This window comes from Melospiza melodia, chromosome 1 (assembly GCF_035770615.1).
Source record: "Melospiza melodia melodia isolate bMelMel2 chromosome 1, bMelMel2.pri, whole genome shotgun sequence".
NCBI lineage: Eukaryota > Metazoa > Chordata > Aves > Passeriformes > Passerellidae > Melospiza > Melospiza melodia.
In genome coordinates this window covers 170,676,690-170,693,530 of record NC_086194.1, presented here as the reverse complement: position 1 = coordinate 170,693,530, position 16,841 = coordinate 170,676,690, and the positions used below count along the sequence as shown (strand labels likewise).

At 41.1% G+C, this 16,841-nt stretch overlaps 1 protein-coding gene across 3 annotated transcripts in view; it reads left to right on the top strand.

The window, feature by feature from the left end:
- TSNARE1 (t-SNARE domain containing 1) overlaps positions 1-7,145 on the top strand; it is a 469,351-nt gene extending 462,206 nt beyond the window's left edge. For all 3 annotated transcript variants that reach the window (XM_063174900.1, XM_063174910.1, XM_063174890.1), the window contains exon 14: positions 6,763-7,145. The gene's annotated coding sequence lies outside the window, so the exon portion shown is untranslated. The remainder of the gene's footprint in view (positions 1-6,762) is intronic.
- The last annotated feature ends 9,696 nt before the right edge of the window (positions 7,146-16,841 follow it).

Sequence of the window (16,841 nt, the reverse complement as noted above, 5' to 3'; positions counted from 1 at the left end):
CTCCTGTGACTTGTGACCTTGAGAAGAAGCAAGGCCTAATTATTAGGTGGGTTTGATTCTTTCTATTTCCTGACTTACTATAGTACAGGAATGAAGTTTGTGCTTCAGTAGCTCCTGAGGTTTCCTGTCAGAACTTTCTGGGACAACTTGTTAGAACCCAAATTTTAAACCTCACACAACATCAAAAAATTCATTTGGGACTTATACCAGGTCCATCACTCAAAAAAAAAAAAAGGTTGCTGTAGGTTGAAAAAGAACTTTTTCTTGTATTAAACATTGTCATGTTAAAGAACTATGCAATGACTTTTCAATCATCCCGAACTCTGCCACACACAGCGGGCTATGAGAGAAAAAATGAGGTCAGCTCACTCATAAATAGATTTTCCCCTTGTTTTAATGTGATAAGACAATGCTGCTGAGATTCGCTCTTCACTTGCCATTTAATCAGAGCTGAGTTTGCAATGTCATTACCTGATGTTTCACATATTCAACACCAGGTAATTTAAAAATCTTTATGCAAATGGCCCTGCTACTTCTATAACAGCATTTGTTTTTAACAGGTTGGGCAAAATTACTCTAATTCATTACGTGTCACCTCCCAGGCTCTGGGCATTCCACCTCTGAGAAATGAATTTTCTCATGATCCCCGAAGTTCAGCTAGCAATATTCACTTCTGAAATATGATATCATGATATCACCCATTGTATCCCTGGCCATTATTATGTCATCTTCTGCAGCTTTGCCTCCCAGGTGCAAATTCTGAGCTGCTGCGGACCTTTTTTGCATGTTTATATGAGTACCAGTTGCACATTTTCTTAAAAGCTTTGCCATGTACTGTGCACTGCTAAGACAAATCTTTAGGGGTCAGACTGAAATGCACAGGGGTAAATTCCCACTGGGAACATGACTAAACATGAAGATGGAAAAGATTTGGGATTTCCTTTAGTGTAGTGAATCCCAAGGAACTGATTTGGATAGACAACACCCGTCTGGGAGCCCCAAACAGTGCCTGGACTGTGGGCTTGGGTTTTGTTCCTGGGGTTTTGTTTTGTTTTGTTTTGTTTTTTTCCCAGTATCATCTAATCCCTTGTTTTAGTTTTGCCTTAGGGTTAACCCATACTCTCCATAAAACACACCTATGCTCTTGTGGTGGTCCCTGACAGATACCCATGCACTTGCATTAATATCTTTAATATCTTTATCCAGAACTCCTATTTTAACAATGAGCTGCAGCTGCCAAATTTGAAGAACTTCATATCAGGGCCCAAAATACCCTAGTCTTCCAAAGGGCCTGGATTTCTACTGGGCCATCTTTCTAAGCAGAAAAAGAAATTATTTCAGTGAAGTTGAATCAAAGGTGGCTTCTGGGAACCATTGATGCAATTAAGAGAAAGCACAGGGGAAATAAAAGTGTAAGTGAAGATTAAGCCATATTGCATGGGGTATATCATCACCCTGCCATCTCATTTTTTTTCTGACAGAAGACTCTTGGGTTATTAGGCCTGTCCTATATTAAGAAGCTGCTGTTAGAACTCCAGAATAAGCAGAAATGACCAGAGTGGCTGAATAAGAGCAGCAGCTTTCCTGCTGTGGGCAGTCGTGCACTGAAGAAATTCTGCAATGAAAAGTGGACATCATTTGCTTCCCTAGAAAATTAGTGGGAAGGATTCTTTAAAGAGATGAACTTTAACTGATGAAACAACAGTCTGTACTGAAGGCAAAATTTCTTTATTGTGTACTACACTTGAAAAAAGGCCCAGCTAAAGGCCTGGAAGGTTTACAATGTCAGAAATGTAATTCTCAGACTAATTTGCTATCTGATTAACTTCAGCTTCAAAGAGGCAGGAAACGTCACAGGTTTTCTTAGTATTGTGACCTTTTTCTTTCTTTCCTTTTATTTTCTTTATTTTCTATCCTGAAAATACATCATTAAAATTTATGTATAAAATAAAACTTATATCAAGCCCATTTTGAAACCTTCACAGAGTGATCAGGAAGGGTTTTCAGAGGCCATTCCCTGCCACCACAGATGGAAGAGATTAATTTCAAATGAGTTAAGCCATGAATTGCACCCCAACTGCAGAGAAAGGTTATCTGACTTTGGATAAATATAATGTTGATGTCCAAAGCTGGTGATCTGTTGAATCCTAAACACAGAAGAAAAGCATATTTGCCATATTGTCAGGAAATGAAAATCAGAATATTAGCAGCTACAAGGAACTAGAGCCAGAAAAATGTAAACAACCATAGATTTCCTGGTTTCCCTTTAATACTCTCTTAGGGGTTTCAGAAATAGACAATTTAGATCCTCATGTTATAAGATGCTGTCTCCACTGTCAGCCTCACAGATTAATTTAGGTTCTACATTCACATCATGAATGAGATGATGTCACAGGATTTCAGCTTTGTGATATTTGGAAGCTACTTTGCAATGTGCATCTGAAACTATAAAGTATGCAACAGTTTTAGAGGAAAGCAGATAAAGTTTTGACATGGATTTAATTAGTGTAAATTATGCATATGGGAAAGTTTCAGTTTGAAAACATCAAAAGGCAATAGTGACTTGGAAACAGGTTCACCAGAACACTGAAAATCAAAATCAAAATAAGAGAAAATAAAACTGAATTAAACAAAAAATGGCAAGCTCAAGTCAAGGGCTTAACATTTCCTTTCTGTGGGTTATCTGTCTTTCAAGACACCTGTACTGAGCATCCAGCACTGGCACAGGCTCCCTCCCTGCCTGAGCTTGACACGTTGGCAAGGGCCTTTAAATAACTCTGAAGAGATGTTTCCATGTCCATGTTTTCAGTGCTCACCACCAAAATCCATCTGTTCATTCTATGACTTTGCAGAGCAGCTGCAAGACCTTTCCTATGGGCTGGATAAAGTCAGTGAGAGTGTTTGCCAGGACTTTAATGAGATTTGGGTCATCTCTCCCCTTTCACTGAGGCAAAATTCCACTTGGTAATTTCATGGGCCACCTTCAATCCTCTCAATCAGCTTCCAATGATTGTCATTGTTTCACACTTTTAAAGAAACATTCAACCACCCAAAAGCTCTGCATATATAATTGTCACCTATCATTAATAACGGAATATGATTTGTCTAGATGAGCCTTCTCCAACAGAGAAATCCTTTGAGATTTGCATCTATGAGAAAGTCCTAAATCCATGTAAATTTGCAAATGTCAAAGGTTGTATTATCACAGCTTATTTACACAGTGTGATACACATCCTCATATTTGCCCAGACAGAGATCTCACTTGATTTGGAACAACAGCAGGTAGGGACAAATTATTATTTATTACTCTTAATAATTTATCTTCCCATGAGACCACCTCTTTAATTCACAGCCAGAACAGCCCAGACTAAATAAACGAGCAGAGTCTACACTGAAAACCTCAAAGAGGGGAAAGATTCTTCTCTGAGCTAAGGAGAGTTGGAGGATGGATCCTTACCTAAGGTTCTTGTTGCAGCTCTTTACAGGCTGCTTTTACACTTCTCAGTGGTCTGTCAGCTTATAGAAGCAAAATTTTTGCACCTTGATAGCAGCAGGGTCCTTTTTTTATTTGCCCTCTCTCTTTATGCATGGAGGAAAAAATCAAGATAAATATATCTGTTTCCTTTTAATGACTATGAAAATAATCACAGAAATAAAGACAGACAAAGCCTCAAGTCAGACACGTTTATACCAATAAAGTTCCCAAGACATTAAAGAAAACTTAAGATACGTTCCAGCATAATTTTAATTTATTTCTTTCCAAAGATTGTTATTTAGTTCTCTATTTGTACAACAACTAAGATAAGACTGTATGGTCCATGAGTAGAACTGCTAAACTTAGCATAAGTATTACTACACAAAAAGTAAAAAAAAATCTTTAATCAAAACCTAAGAGTATGACAGAACTCAAACTCTCTCTCAGTAACTTAAATTCATATTTATCCTCAAGCACACCTGACAGGTATACGAAGTCTGTTGGGTTTTTGGCCCACAATATCTTTTAGCCAGTTTGTGTCTGGAGAATCTCCCTTGCTGCACTCCAAGCCTTGTAGATTACCTATTTCTTATCCAAATGGCTTTTGCATTTTAAATATTTATATTTAAATAAATATTTTCCTTGATTTCAAATCAAAATTCAGAATCCCTAGCAGCTGCAGAGCCTGCTAAGAGCAATGGGTCTGTGCTGGACATAGGGTTTGGATTCATGTCCAACCCATCTTCATCCCAGTGCTTGGAGAATTCTGTCCAAGCTCCAGAGGATCTGTGTTCTTTTTCTCCTGATCACAGGCATGTGTGTGCCTGCACAGGAGCTCTCTGACATGTGAGGAGAGGCTGAGAGAGCTGGGATTGCATCTGGGGAAGGAAAGGCTCTGTAGGAGCTTTCCCATCTGTAAATACCTGAGGCAGGGGGATAAAGAAGGTAGAAGCAGGCTCTTCTCAGTGGTTTCTACTGATAGGTCAAAAGGCAGTGATCACAACCTGAAAAAAATGAAAAATATTTTGGGCATGTAAAACCACTTTTTTTTTTTTTTCTTTGCTTTGGTTTGGTTTTTTTGGTTTTTTTTTTTTTTTTTTTTTTTTTTTTTTTTTTTTTTTTTTTTTTTTTTTAGTATAAGATTGACCAAATGGGGAAATGGGTTGCTGAGAGTTATGGAGCCTCCAGCTTTGGAACTATTCAAAATCCAACTGGGCACAGCCCTTCTCACCCTACTTCATCTCCAGAATCTGTGAATTTCTGTGATTATGTAACTTGAACAGGTGCTTAATGTTGTTGGCTAGCACCTGCAGAAATAGGATAGGATTCTATAATGCCATAAAATGGTTTAGGTTGGAAGAGACCCTTAAAGTTCACCTTAGAGCCTTTCCTCTTTAAAAAGTGCTGGGAAATATTAAATCTCAGAAAAGTGAGAATAGTTCCCAAGTTGAAGGAAAGGTTAAATGATTAGTGGTGTGCATCTCCTTTCCAGAGCTGGCTTTTTACTTGTGTGAGTGACTTGAGCAACTCCTCCTGTGACATTAAAAGGACTTTGGCTGCTGAATTTGTGCAGCTAAATTTAGATGCCAACAGTGACCCTCTCTGCATCTGGGAAAGTCATCCTGAAGATCCCTTTGCAGTTAATGTGAGTCAATACCAGCCAGTGAAATTTAGGTCAATGTGGAGTTGATTACTTTATTCAAATGATCCCCACCCTAAAAACCCTAAAAATCTTTGGCTGTATTGATTAGATCTGTAATTACTGTAATAGGAGCCTGGAGCCTGGGAGTCATTCTACTCAGATGGAGGTGCTTAGACCTTAAATTAGCTGGGATGAATGTCATCTTCAGAAGGGTACCCTTCCATTAGAGTGCTTCTATTGCCTCTTTGAGGTGTTTATGTGAATACAATGCAGGAACCCTCATCTCTGCTTTGTATCTGCAGCACAGCACATAATGGACATCTGGTTTCAAAAATATTATCTGAACAATCTTATAATGAGCAGTTTAAAAATTAGCATAAATGAAAATATGTTTGTGTCTATATTTGGCTGCTTTGTGTCTGATCATGGTCTATTTTAACACCTTGTTGGTTTGCAGCAAAGCATAATTAAAACAGTGTTTCTGAGGCTTTCACCTGTATTAAAAAGAGCTAGAAAAAAGAAAAGAAGTTGTTATCAGTTATGCTTTCAGTAATAATAATGACAATCCAGTTTTTCATTCCTATCCTCACCCTGGATAATAAGTTTAACCTGATTTTCTTAGACTGAATGTGTACACAAACACAGTCACTGAGGAATCAGAGGTAGAATAAACACAAATTCTACAAAAGCCTGCTGATATATTTCATAGTGATGTTTCCTACAAACACTCAGGGCTGTTTCATAGGTGGTGAGTGCAAAAATACAATCTGTGTAACCTCAGAAGTGCAAAGTGCTGATCTTGGAGGTGCTTTCCTGCTGCTGATGTCTTTCTTAAGAAGTTTCTTTTATAGTAATTGGAGAGAAACAGACTCTTTGATCAAAAAGTGCCCTTTTAATAAATTCCATTAACTTGTCTACATGAATAGTGTAAACATTTTATGGTTTAGATCTACATGTTTTTGATCTCTAATTACACATCTACAAGTTATAATGAGTTGTTCCTAGTCAGAGGAAGTGCCTAAGGTTTTAGTTTTTTAATGGCATGGAAAAATGGGAAACAATACAATTTCCCAGCTCTGTTCTGTCCAGCAAAGTGCACAGTGCCATGCTCTGTCTTCTACTCTTTGTCCATTTTGCAGAAAATTATATTTTTAAAACTAAATGCACTTTTCTCCAGGTATGGGAACTGCTGGCATTGAAGAGAACACAAAATTTACTTTTTTCCTTGCTACAGGTTATATGCTGTATTTTCTTGATGAATTTGGGTTTTTTTCTGTATTCTCAGTCACAGAACCATGGAAAAGTTTGGGTTGGAAGGGACCTTAAAGATGATCTCATTCCAACCTCTCTGCCATGGACAGGGAGTCCTTCCTGGTTATTCACAGCCCCTCCCAACTTGGTTTTGAACATTTCCAGGGATGAGGAGCCCACAGCCTTTGTGCGTAATCTGTCCCAGTCTTCTCATCCCTCGCACTTCCACAATTACCTTGGTCTGGAATCAGTGAAAATACACTTTCCTGAGCTTGATCTGCTTTGTTGCTGTCTGTACCTTTTGGGAGCAGCCACCCTTCCATCAGTGACACCTCTGCACCAGAAATTCTCTGGGGGCCCTGTGAATACTCACCAGCTGTTCTTGGTTTTACAGAGGCCGTGGTCACCCTGGGATGGATTCTCAAGGCACTGCACATTCAGGCCCCGCGTCCGTGTCTGCATTTCTGATCACGTCATGTTAATCCTGCTATAGCCAACAAGCACTAATTGTATGAAAGAAAAGCCAAGTTTTATACTGTGTGTTGGTATCATTGTGAATAATTTTGCCTATTTTTCCCCCTCTTCATCACAGGCATGTTTTACCTTATGTTACAGATTTTAATTGTGCCCCCTCTATCTGGGGAATTCGATTTCTTTGCCTCCAGATTTGCTATACCATGTGCTGTAAGACAAGTAGCTGTTAATTCATCTCTGTTGTTTGTGTTTTTAACATGCTCCTGATCTCCAATTCTGCTCATTTAAAACCGTGAAAGTCAAGATGTTTGTCTGCTTCTTTTTTTATTATTATTATTTTTATTTTTTTACTCTTTTTGTATGTTTAAAAATTAATTTAGCTCAGATTTCCCTGCTGTGCACTGCTGCTTTAGAATTTGCTCTGCTGGATCTGAGCTAAGCACTTCCACAATTTCATGTGCCGTTTACAACACATCAATTAGATGCTTATTTGATCCCACTGTATGCACAGAACACCATATTTATTCATGAGAAATCTCACTGAAAGAGCAGGACAAATAAACAAAACATTATGTTATGATTTTTTGGTGGCCTTTAAAAAAAAACAAGAAAGATATCTCATGAAAAATGCCAAGTCTTGCTCCAGATTTCATTTAATATGTTTCAATGCAACCAGCGTTTGTGAGTTTGTTCCATTTTCATCCATAATGTTTTCTCCTGACAACATGATTGAAAATGCCATTGAAATTCATCTTTAAATGTGTCATGTGTTATAAATGCAGTTTTCCTCCAGTAAATAAAGCATTTCAAAAATGGTTTTAATTAAAACACCATAGGAATTATTAAAGAGAATTTAACAAAATTATATATTTTTTACTCTTTGGGTAAAGCAAAATCTTTTGATTTTGAAAAATATTTATTACCAGAAAAAGAAAAAAAAAAAAAAGAAAAAAATGTTACCTCTCTATGTTATGGGGGTTGGGTGCTGTGGAGTTTTAGAAATTAATAACAAATATTAAACTGGATTCTCACCTGCACTGATATCAGTTACATGCTCCCTTTCCAAAGGGCTGACACAGTCTTTCATCAGTAAAGGTTGAGCACAGAAAATGCTCAGAGAGCATTTGCAGGTGCTTAATCTCACTCAGGGTCAAAACTGCGAAACTTAAATCAGCACAGTCAGATTTGGAGAAGAAACACAAGTCACAGTTTCTGGTGGCTTTTCTTTAGATATACAAAATCTACCTAACTGGACTGGTATATGTTACATTAAATATTCATTAATTGCTATTAAGAAAGGCTAATGAATAGAGTGACACTCTTCTTCTTTTTCTCCAGCCGAGCTTCATGCTGGCATGAAATTAAAAATTATGACACCTATGGCTTTACCTCACTACAGAGAGTTTACTTCTGAACTAGAACTCCCCTTTTCTCTCCCCCACAAACTGCAGACTGCCTCCATCAGCACATTTGGCAAATCCTGCAGAGATGAAAATAATTTTCATCTAGTTAGTGAGAGCTGAAATGAACCCAGCTCGTGGCTGATTGCAAGCAAATATTTTGAGAGCTTCGAGCTGCATTTGAACAAGGGATCCAGGACAAACAATCTTTGCCCAGTCACTAATCCCATTCATTAGGAGCTCAGTGATTACCTCATTAGTATGACTGAGCTTTCCCTGGGCCAGCTCACACAGCAGATCATTTGGCACTGATGACCCAGGTAAAGAATTTCTCTGCTGAAACTACAGAGGTTGTCAAGAAAGGAGGAAATCAAGTGGCAACAAAGATGGGGTGTTGTGTATTAGAAATTTGGTTATAATGATAAATGTTGTTAAAAAAATGCAAACTATTCACAAGGTCATTATAAAACAGTGTATTCATGGCAAATCATAGAATTAGAAAATGGTTTGGTTTGGCAAGGACTTTCAAGAATTGTGTAGTCCAAGTCCGTGCCACAGAGACCTTCCTCTAAACCAGGTTTTTCCAAGCCCTTTTCCAACCTGGTTTTGAACACTTCCAGGGGTGGGGCAGCCACAGCTTCCCTGGGCAACCTGTGCCAGGGCCTCCCCACCGTCACTATAAATAATTTGTTCATTTTGTCTAATCTAAATCTCCCTGCTTTCAGTTTAAAACCTTTGCCTCTTCTCCTGTCACTACACACCCTGGTGAAAGGAATCTCTGTCTTTCTTATAAGCTCCCTTCATGAATTGAGATGGTGCAATGAGGTCTGTGCAGAGCCTTTTCCTCTCCAGGCTGAGCAGTGGAACCCCAGCAGCAGCCAGAGGAGTGAGAATGTGAGAGAACAGCTCTGCAGAGCAGGTCAGAGCAGAAGGAGGGGCAGGAGCTGCTCCAGGAGCTGAGCAGAGATTCCCCTGCACCCTCTGGTGAGGCAGCCAAGCCCCTGCAGCTCTTGGGGACTCCTGGCAGGACCTGTGACCCTGCAGAGAGAGGAGCCCACACTGGAGAAGGTTTGATTGTCCCCACAAGCATCCCAGAAAGGCTCAGCCTGTTCCTGAAGGATTGCCCCCATGGAAGGGACCATGCTGGAGCAGTTTGTGAAAAGGACTCATGGAAATGACTCACACTGCAGAAGTTCCTGGAAAACTTTCATGTGGAAGGGACCCCACACTGGAGCAGGGGAGGAATGTGAGGAGACCATTCCTTCCCCTGAGGAAGAAGGATCAGCAAAGATGGTGAGGAAGTGACTGCAAGACCCATTCCCTGCCCCTCTGCCCCACTGAGGGGGAGCAGGCAAAAGACTGAGAAGTCAAATTCAGGGAGGAGTGGGGGGAAGGTGTTTTAACATTTGGGTTTATTTCTCATCATCTTGCTCTGATTTCATTGGTAACACATCAAACTAATTTCCCCAAGTGAGTGTTTTGCCCAGGGCAGGAACTGCTGATGGGGTGCAAGACTTTGTTCTTGGGCCTTGTTCAGATTCACACAATTCACATTTCCCCCTGCCCAGCATCCTTTCCTTCTAGGGTATCCTTCACAGCCCTGCAGAAGGCTGCCCTCAGTCCTGATGTCTGTGTCATTTATAATGATATTAAATCATGCTGGCTCCACGTGGACACAACTTGTTACCAATCCCCATTTGGACAATGAGCCATTGACTGCAACTGCAAGTGAAGATTTATTTTCTAGATTTATTTTCTATTTCTTCACTCACTCCATAGGTACATTTTCCTTTGCCCTCCTCATGGAAAATAGAATATCTAACAATGCCATTAAGCAGCTGTTTTTGTTACTGATGCTTTGAGAGAAAACACAGGCACAGTTTCTTCCTCTTTGCATCATCTCTGGCAGAGACACAGAGCTCAAAGATTTCCAACAGCAGACAGTTCACTTTGGCAGGTTCTGCAAACCACCATGGTGTAGAGGGTTAATTGGTAACAAATAGGTGAGAATGGGATATGACAGGGGAAAATTCTAATAAAACCTCTTTGCAAAGGCATTACAAGGAGTGAGAGCATGCTGGCAACAGTGGAAGAGAAGTTAAAAAGATCCTGACAAAATCAATTAAAAAGAGGCACATCAGAGGCATGGTGAGCTAAGTACCCAGTTCAATTATTAAGTTGTCAGGTCCTCTTAGTCTGGAGTGGAATAGGAAACAGTTTTTTCTCTGGTGCCTTCAGGATAAATGTGAACATGAAAAAAGAAACCTGTTTGGGTGCCTTGTGCTGCTGCTGACAAACCATGCATGAGCCTGGGAAATTTCTCAGATTCTGAGACCTTTAGAAATGACTGATTGCCCAAAACTGAGTCCACAAAAGGAGACAGATCTCAAAACTGACAGTGCTGCACATACCATCACCTCTTCAACAATTTTCGTGACTTTTTCTCCCCTTTCAGGACACACATGAAAAATTTTACTGTATATACAATTCCAAGAGTCAGACTTTGATGAACCTTGTAGGTCCCTTCCAACTCAGGGGATTCTGTGATTCTGTGAAATCTGCTGTGCTGGGAAAACAGCTGCTTGAACTAAGCAGGAGGAAGCCTTGAGGAGCCTTCTATGCCTTCATCAGCACAAGGTAGGACATGAGGACAATTCTACTGCCCCAGCTCAATGCTACACATCACTCAGTATTCTGTCTCCAGCAGTGGCAAAAACAAGTAAATGGGAGACAGAAAAAGTGCCTTCAGTCTTTTCTATCTAATAATCTCACCGTCTTCAATCCTAATTTTTCCATTGAGGGCATTTCCAGGTGATGGTGTGGTTTGAAAACAAGTTTCAAAGATCTACTACCAACAGGAAAAAAAAAAAAAAAAAAAAAGAAATCCTGAAATCCCAGGGTTTGTTTTTGTTGTTTATTTTTTTCTCATTTAATTTGGCTCCAACTATTATAATTCCGTATTCATTTTCTCCTTCCATTGACAAAAGATGTTGGCAGTCAGTTTCAATACACCCTTTCCACCTCATCATAATTCCATAGCCTGTTAAACAAGGGATATAAACCCCAAAGAGCAATGATTTAGATTAGATATTAGGAAGAAATTATTTATTATTAGGGTGGTGAGGTCCTGGCACAGGCTGCCCAGAGAAGCTGTGGTTGCCCCATCCCTGGAAGTGTCCAGGTTGGAGTAATGTGGTCTAGAGGAAGATGTCCCTGCCCACAGCAGGGGATTGGAACAAGATGGTCTTTAAGGTTCCTTCCAACCCAAACCATTCTCTGATTCTGTGAAATGCTGACTTTTAGACAGCCCCATCCAGCTGAAAAGAGTTCAGCCTTTACCCTGAGCTGTTTTGTGCTAGCAGGGGACCTGTTACCTCCTGTGCATGCTGCATTTTGATACAGTGCCAACTGAACTTATTGAACATACCAAGCATTTTATTTTTACCTTTCACCTATTTTGGTAATTTCTTAGTCAAAAACCAGAGAGAGACACAAAAGTGAAAATGCAGAGATTGACACATTCCTACACTTGAGCGTTTCGCGCCTCCAAGAGCAGATGGAGCCAAAGCCAAGAACAATGGAGCAGGTCAGCAGATCACTCTCTAACAACTTATTAATCTGCAGTTCTGTCAGTCCAAGGGGACTTGAAACACTGAGAGTGGCTGCAATTCATCCATTTAGTTTAAGTGTGTTAACCCACATAATGAGGTGCAGTCTCTTCCAAGGCAGCAGCCCAGCGCATGTTAATGATCCCTCACATGGAGTCTGGGCTGTGCTTCTCATGTGCTCACTCATTACAGCCTTCCACACTGTGGAACTGAGCTGAACCTAATTAGACCACAAAGAAATATGGTTGTAATTGGTCTGGGGCAGCTCAGTAGTACATAATGAGGAAGTTTAATTGGCTTCTTCTTTGTTTTACTGGTTCCGGAATTTATCGTTTGCTTTGGACATTTGGCCAAATCCACCTCACCTTGCCATGGAAAGCAGATGAACAAAAATATGATGATGATTAGTAATTTGGTTGCTGATTATACACAGTGATGGCAGAAATTGCTGAGTTTCACAATAAAATATGGGGATTCCTGATCCTTGGATGCTGTCAGCCGCAGGAATATCAGGTTTAAGAGTATCAGGTAGCATTTAGAAAATGAAATAGGTCACTGTTGCTTTGTGATCTTTGTTTCAGTGTAATGGATTTATGACCAATGCCAAAATCTCTGATCATCATAGCTAGAAATCATATATATATATGTAAAAATTAAATTAGAACCTACCTCCAAGGTGAACATGTTTTTGGTTGATATAAGCAGAGCAAGGAAAGTCATATAGTGAGGTTCCTGGAAAAATGCGTAAGGATGATAAATATTCCTTCCTTCCTTCCTTCCTTCCTTCCTTCCTTCCTTCCTTCCTTCCTTCCTTCCTTCCTTCCTTCCTTCCTTCCTTCCTTCCTTCCTTCCTTCCTTCCTTCCTTCCTTCCTTCCTTCCTTCCTTCCTTCCTTCCTTCCTTCCTTCCTTCCTTCCTTCCGACACTTCCTTCCTTCCTTCCTTCCTTCCTTCCTTCCTTCCTTCCTTCCTTCCTTCCTTCCTTCCTTCCTTCCTTCCTTCCTTCCTTCCTTCCTTCCTTCCTTCCTTCCTTCCTTCCTTCCTTCCTTCCTTCCTTCCTTCCTTCCTTCCTTCCTTCCTTCCTTCCTTCCTTCCTTCCTTCCTTCCTTCCTTCCTTCCGACACTTCCTTCCGACACTTCCTTCCGACACTTCCTTCCGACACTTCCTTCCGACACTTCCTTCCGACACTTCCTTCCGACACTTCCTTCCGACACTTCCTTCCTTCCTTCCTTCCTTCCGACACTTCCTTCCGACACTTCCTTCCTTCCTTCCTTCCTTCCTTCCTTCCTTCCTTCCTTCCTTCCTTCCTTCCTTCCTTCCTTCCTTCCTTCCTTCCTTCCTTCCTTCCTTCCTTCCTTCCTTCCTTCCTTCCTTCCTTCCTTCCTTCCTTCCTTCCTTCCTTCCTTCCTTCCGACACTTCCTTCCTTCCTTCCTTCCTTCCTTCCTTCCTTCCTTCCTTCCTTCCTTCCTTCCTTCCTTCCTTCCTTCCTTCCTTCCTTCCTTCCTTCCTTCCTTCCTTCCTTCCTTCCTTCCTTCCTTCCTTCCTTCCTTCCTTCCTTCCTTCCTTCCTTCCTTCCTTCCTTCCTTCCTTCCGCCACTTCCGCCACTTCCGCCACTTCCGCCACTTCTGCCACTTCTGCCACTTCTGCCACTTCCTTCCATCTAAAGTGACATCTTTCTGCCCCTGAAGTGGAATATTTGAAGATGCAGAAAAAAACTCTATTAAAAATGAATTCTGACCTCCATTGAGGGACTCTTACCAACCACCTGGGGAAATTCCTCAAAATCCCATCTTGAAATCACTTTTCAAAATATTTTGCTTCAATTTTCAATCTACTGTTGCAACTTCTGCCTGGCTGCTTTGCTCCCTTTGACAGAATCTCCCTGTGCTCAAGAATCACAAGAGTACAGTAGGATATAGTGAATCATCCCCATCCTAAGCCTCCTTTTTATTTAAAGGGGAAAAAGCCAAAAAGTTCATGACAGGTGTAGCTGGAGCATCATTTTCCATCCTTTGCTCACACAGCTTGTAGATATGAATGAAAGACTTTGTAGCAGGCATTTACTGGATAAACTTGGGGTTTATATGGGTCATTACTGTCACTGCACTGTGTGTCTCAGGGGGTGACACAGCTCAGAGACCCTGCAGGGTCTGGATGTGTTTGTGTAGCTGCAGAGGTGCTTCCATGCTGAGTGCAGTGACATCCCTGGAGGACTTGAACTCTGAGGAGAAAATAATTGCCTGAGAGACAAACCAGAGAGCCCAGGGGACTCTGGCTCATGCTGGCTGCAAAACATGAAAGCAGGATCAAGGAATCACAAGATGGTTTGGTCTGGAAGGGATCTTAAAGGTCATTTATTTCCAACCCCTCTGCCATGCACAGGGACAGCTGCCACTATCCCAGGTTACTCAGAGTCTCATCCAGACTGGTGTTGAACACTTCCAGGGATGGGGCAGCCACAGCTTCTCTGGGCAACCTGTGCCAGGGCCTCACCATCCTCACCATAAAGAATTTCTGAACCCAATCTTCTTCAGTTTAAGAATATCACCCCCCATCCTAGCTATTCATGCCCTTGTGAAACGTCCCTCTCCAGATCTCTTGGATCCCCTTCAGGCACTGGAAGAGGCTCTTGGGTCTCCCCAGAGCCTTTTCTTCTCCAGGCTGGACAACCCCAGCTCTCCCAGCCTGGATCCACTGCTGAGGTGTTCCAGCCCTGGGATCAACTTGGTGTCCTTCTCTGGACTCATTCCAGCATTTTTCTTGTATTGGGGGCTGAGGTTTGGCCACAATACTGAAGAAGAGGTCTCACAAGATCAGGGTAGATTTTGCTAAAAAGGGACCCCAGGAGTGAGTACTCCAAACCTCTGTCTAACTGTGGCACTAACTTTTTAGTACCCAACTTGCTGGCACACAAGATAAAGAAAGGAAGCAAAGCTAAAAAAGACTTCATGGAGAATGTTGATGCACCAGAGCAGCTCCTGGAATTCCTGACCACCAGGCAGTTGGCAAAAGGCAGAAGTTTGGAATGAGAGGCAGTGCTGACAGCAGCAGGCAGGAAAACACCAGGCAGCTCTGGGGTGTCCTTTGCCTTTTCTTTCCTGGCTTTATGATTCCACTGGGGCGTTTCTGACATGCTCAGCAGCAAGGCCAAGTGCTGAGAAGCCTCTGCCAGGATCCTCCAGCCCTGCACGTTCCGAGCACAGACTCAGCAATTCTTCAATCTGCAGGATGGTTTTAGCATTCGTTTTCTTTACAGGTAAGTTGGATTCAGTGCTGAGCCCAGATTCACCTTATCTTACTTTAAGCATTTAAAAATGAGCACAGCCACTTTCAGCTCCTATTACAGTCAGTGGAAAAAGATCTTGGGATAGACTCTACTACCCTCTGGAGATTCTGATGTTTCCCAAGGGCTGATGTGTTCAAAATTTAGAGCCTCAGTTAGGTAGGGTGAGTCTAGACTGATTTTCCCTTCACAAAGCTCCAAGATAAAAACACTCTCTGGTGGGCTATAAAGTTCCATCAGGGCTGCTTCTTCCCACTTTTCCAAATCCCATATTGATCTTTCCTCTGCTTTTAAGTGTTACTAACCTTCTGAGCCTGCATCTTCATTTGACATAAGACCAAATAAAATACTCCGCAGAGGTAGGCAGGCAGGCAAGAAGAAGTCAAACTTTATAAATGCCCTGAAATATTTAAGGTCCCCCAAGGAGAAAGTGCAAGCACAGTGCAAAGACTGAAAAAAAGGTCACTCTCCATTCCCTGAAGTCATTAGAGGATTCATCAATGGCTTTATATATTACTAAAATCAGAAAACTTTGTTGTGAAGAACTTCACTGTAGATGACACCTGAGAAATGATATCTGTGGGTTATGGTCACAAAACTCTGGCACTGGATAGTGTGAAGGAATTTATTGGGAAAACTCAGAGAAAGAAGGTACATCCACAGGGAGGAAATTGAACACCAGCTGAAGAGGATTCAGATTATATGGATATATAGTAAAGACAAAACAACTTTTCATGTTTGAGCTGAGATAGGCAGAAGTGGAAACTGTTGCTAATTCTTCAGTTAATGTGTTTTGTTCCTCCAAGTCACGTGGATTCCAGGTATGACCTATTCCATGTTGGATCTATAGCAATAGAATTCAGTTTCTGATCTTTGATCTTATTGAGAAATGGGATCAAATAATCTATGCTTTAAAACATAAACAGGATCTATTATGCTATCCTGACAGTCAGCCACCCCTTTCCATGATCAACAACTTCTATGGAGTGTCCATGGGCTAAAAATCATCAATATTTCGTATTAGAAGCTGAAGAATAACCAGGAAAGGAAAGATCACTTCACTTTTGTCAGCTTCTTACATGAGGTGAATATTTCTGCCTTTCTCCAGCCACTCAGTTCGTCGAGGTTTGCCCTCTCCTGAAGGGCAGGGGCAGTTTCCAAAGACTAAGGGACAACAGAAAAGCACTGAGAAGACAAATTGTCATCCTAGTATGTTGTTATTCTTCACAACTAATTAATCTGTGCCTGTACATGAGCTTGATTTTGTCTGCTTTATTGATGAGAAGTGTGCATTGGGTTTTTGCTTCATTTTTCCTGGTGAGGGGAAATGAAAGTTTGTAATTGAATCAGAAAGTTCATTGTTCTGTCAGCTGTGGCAAAAAAAAAAAAAAACCAAAAAAACCCTGTGAGATGGCCCCAAAAGGCAAAACACTTGTCTGGCACCTCTGGGATCCTCACTCTCATTTCCAGCCCTTTAAGGCATCAAAAGTGTGGTAGAATTCCAGGGGAAGAATGTGAAGATGATGTCAGGCCTCCAAGAAATACAGGTTAAGAATAAAAATGAGAGAGGATAAAGGGAGATGATGAGTTAGGAAGACAATCCAGTGAGGTCTGGAGTGGTGAGGATGTTTGGGAAGATTCAAAAAGTCACTTTTCCCCTTCCACCTCTCTGTGCACAGCACTGAAACCTTTTTCTTCTTCACAGTC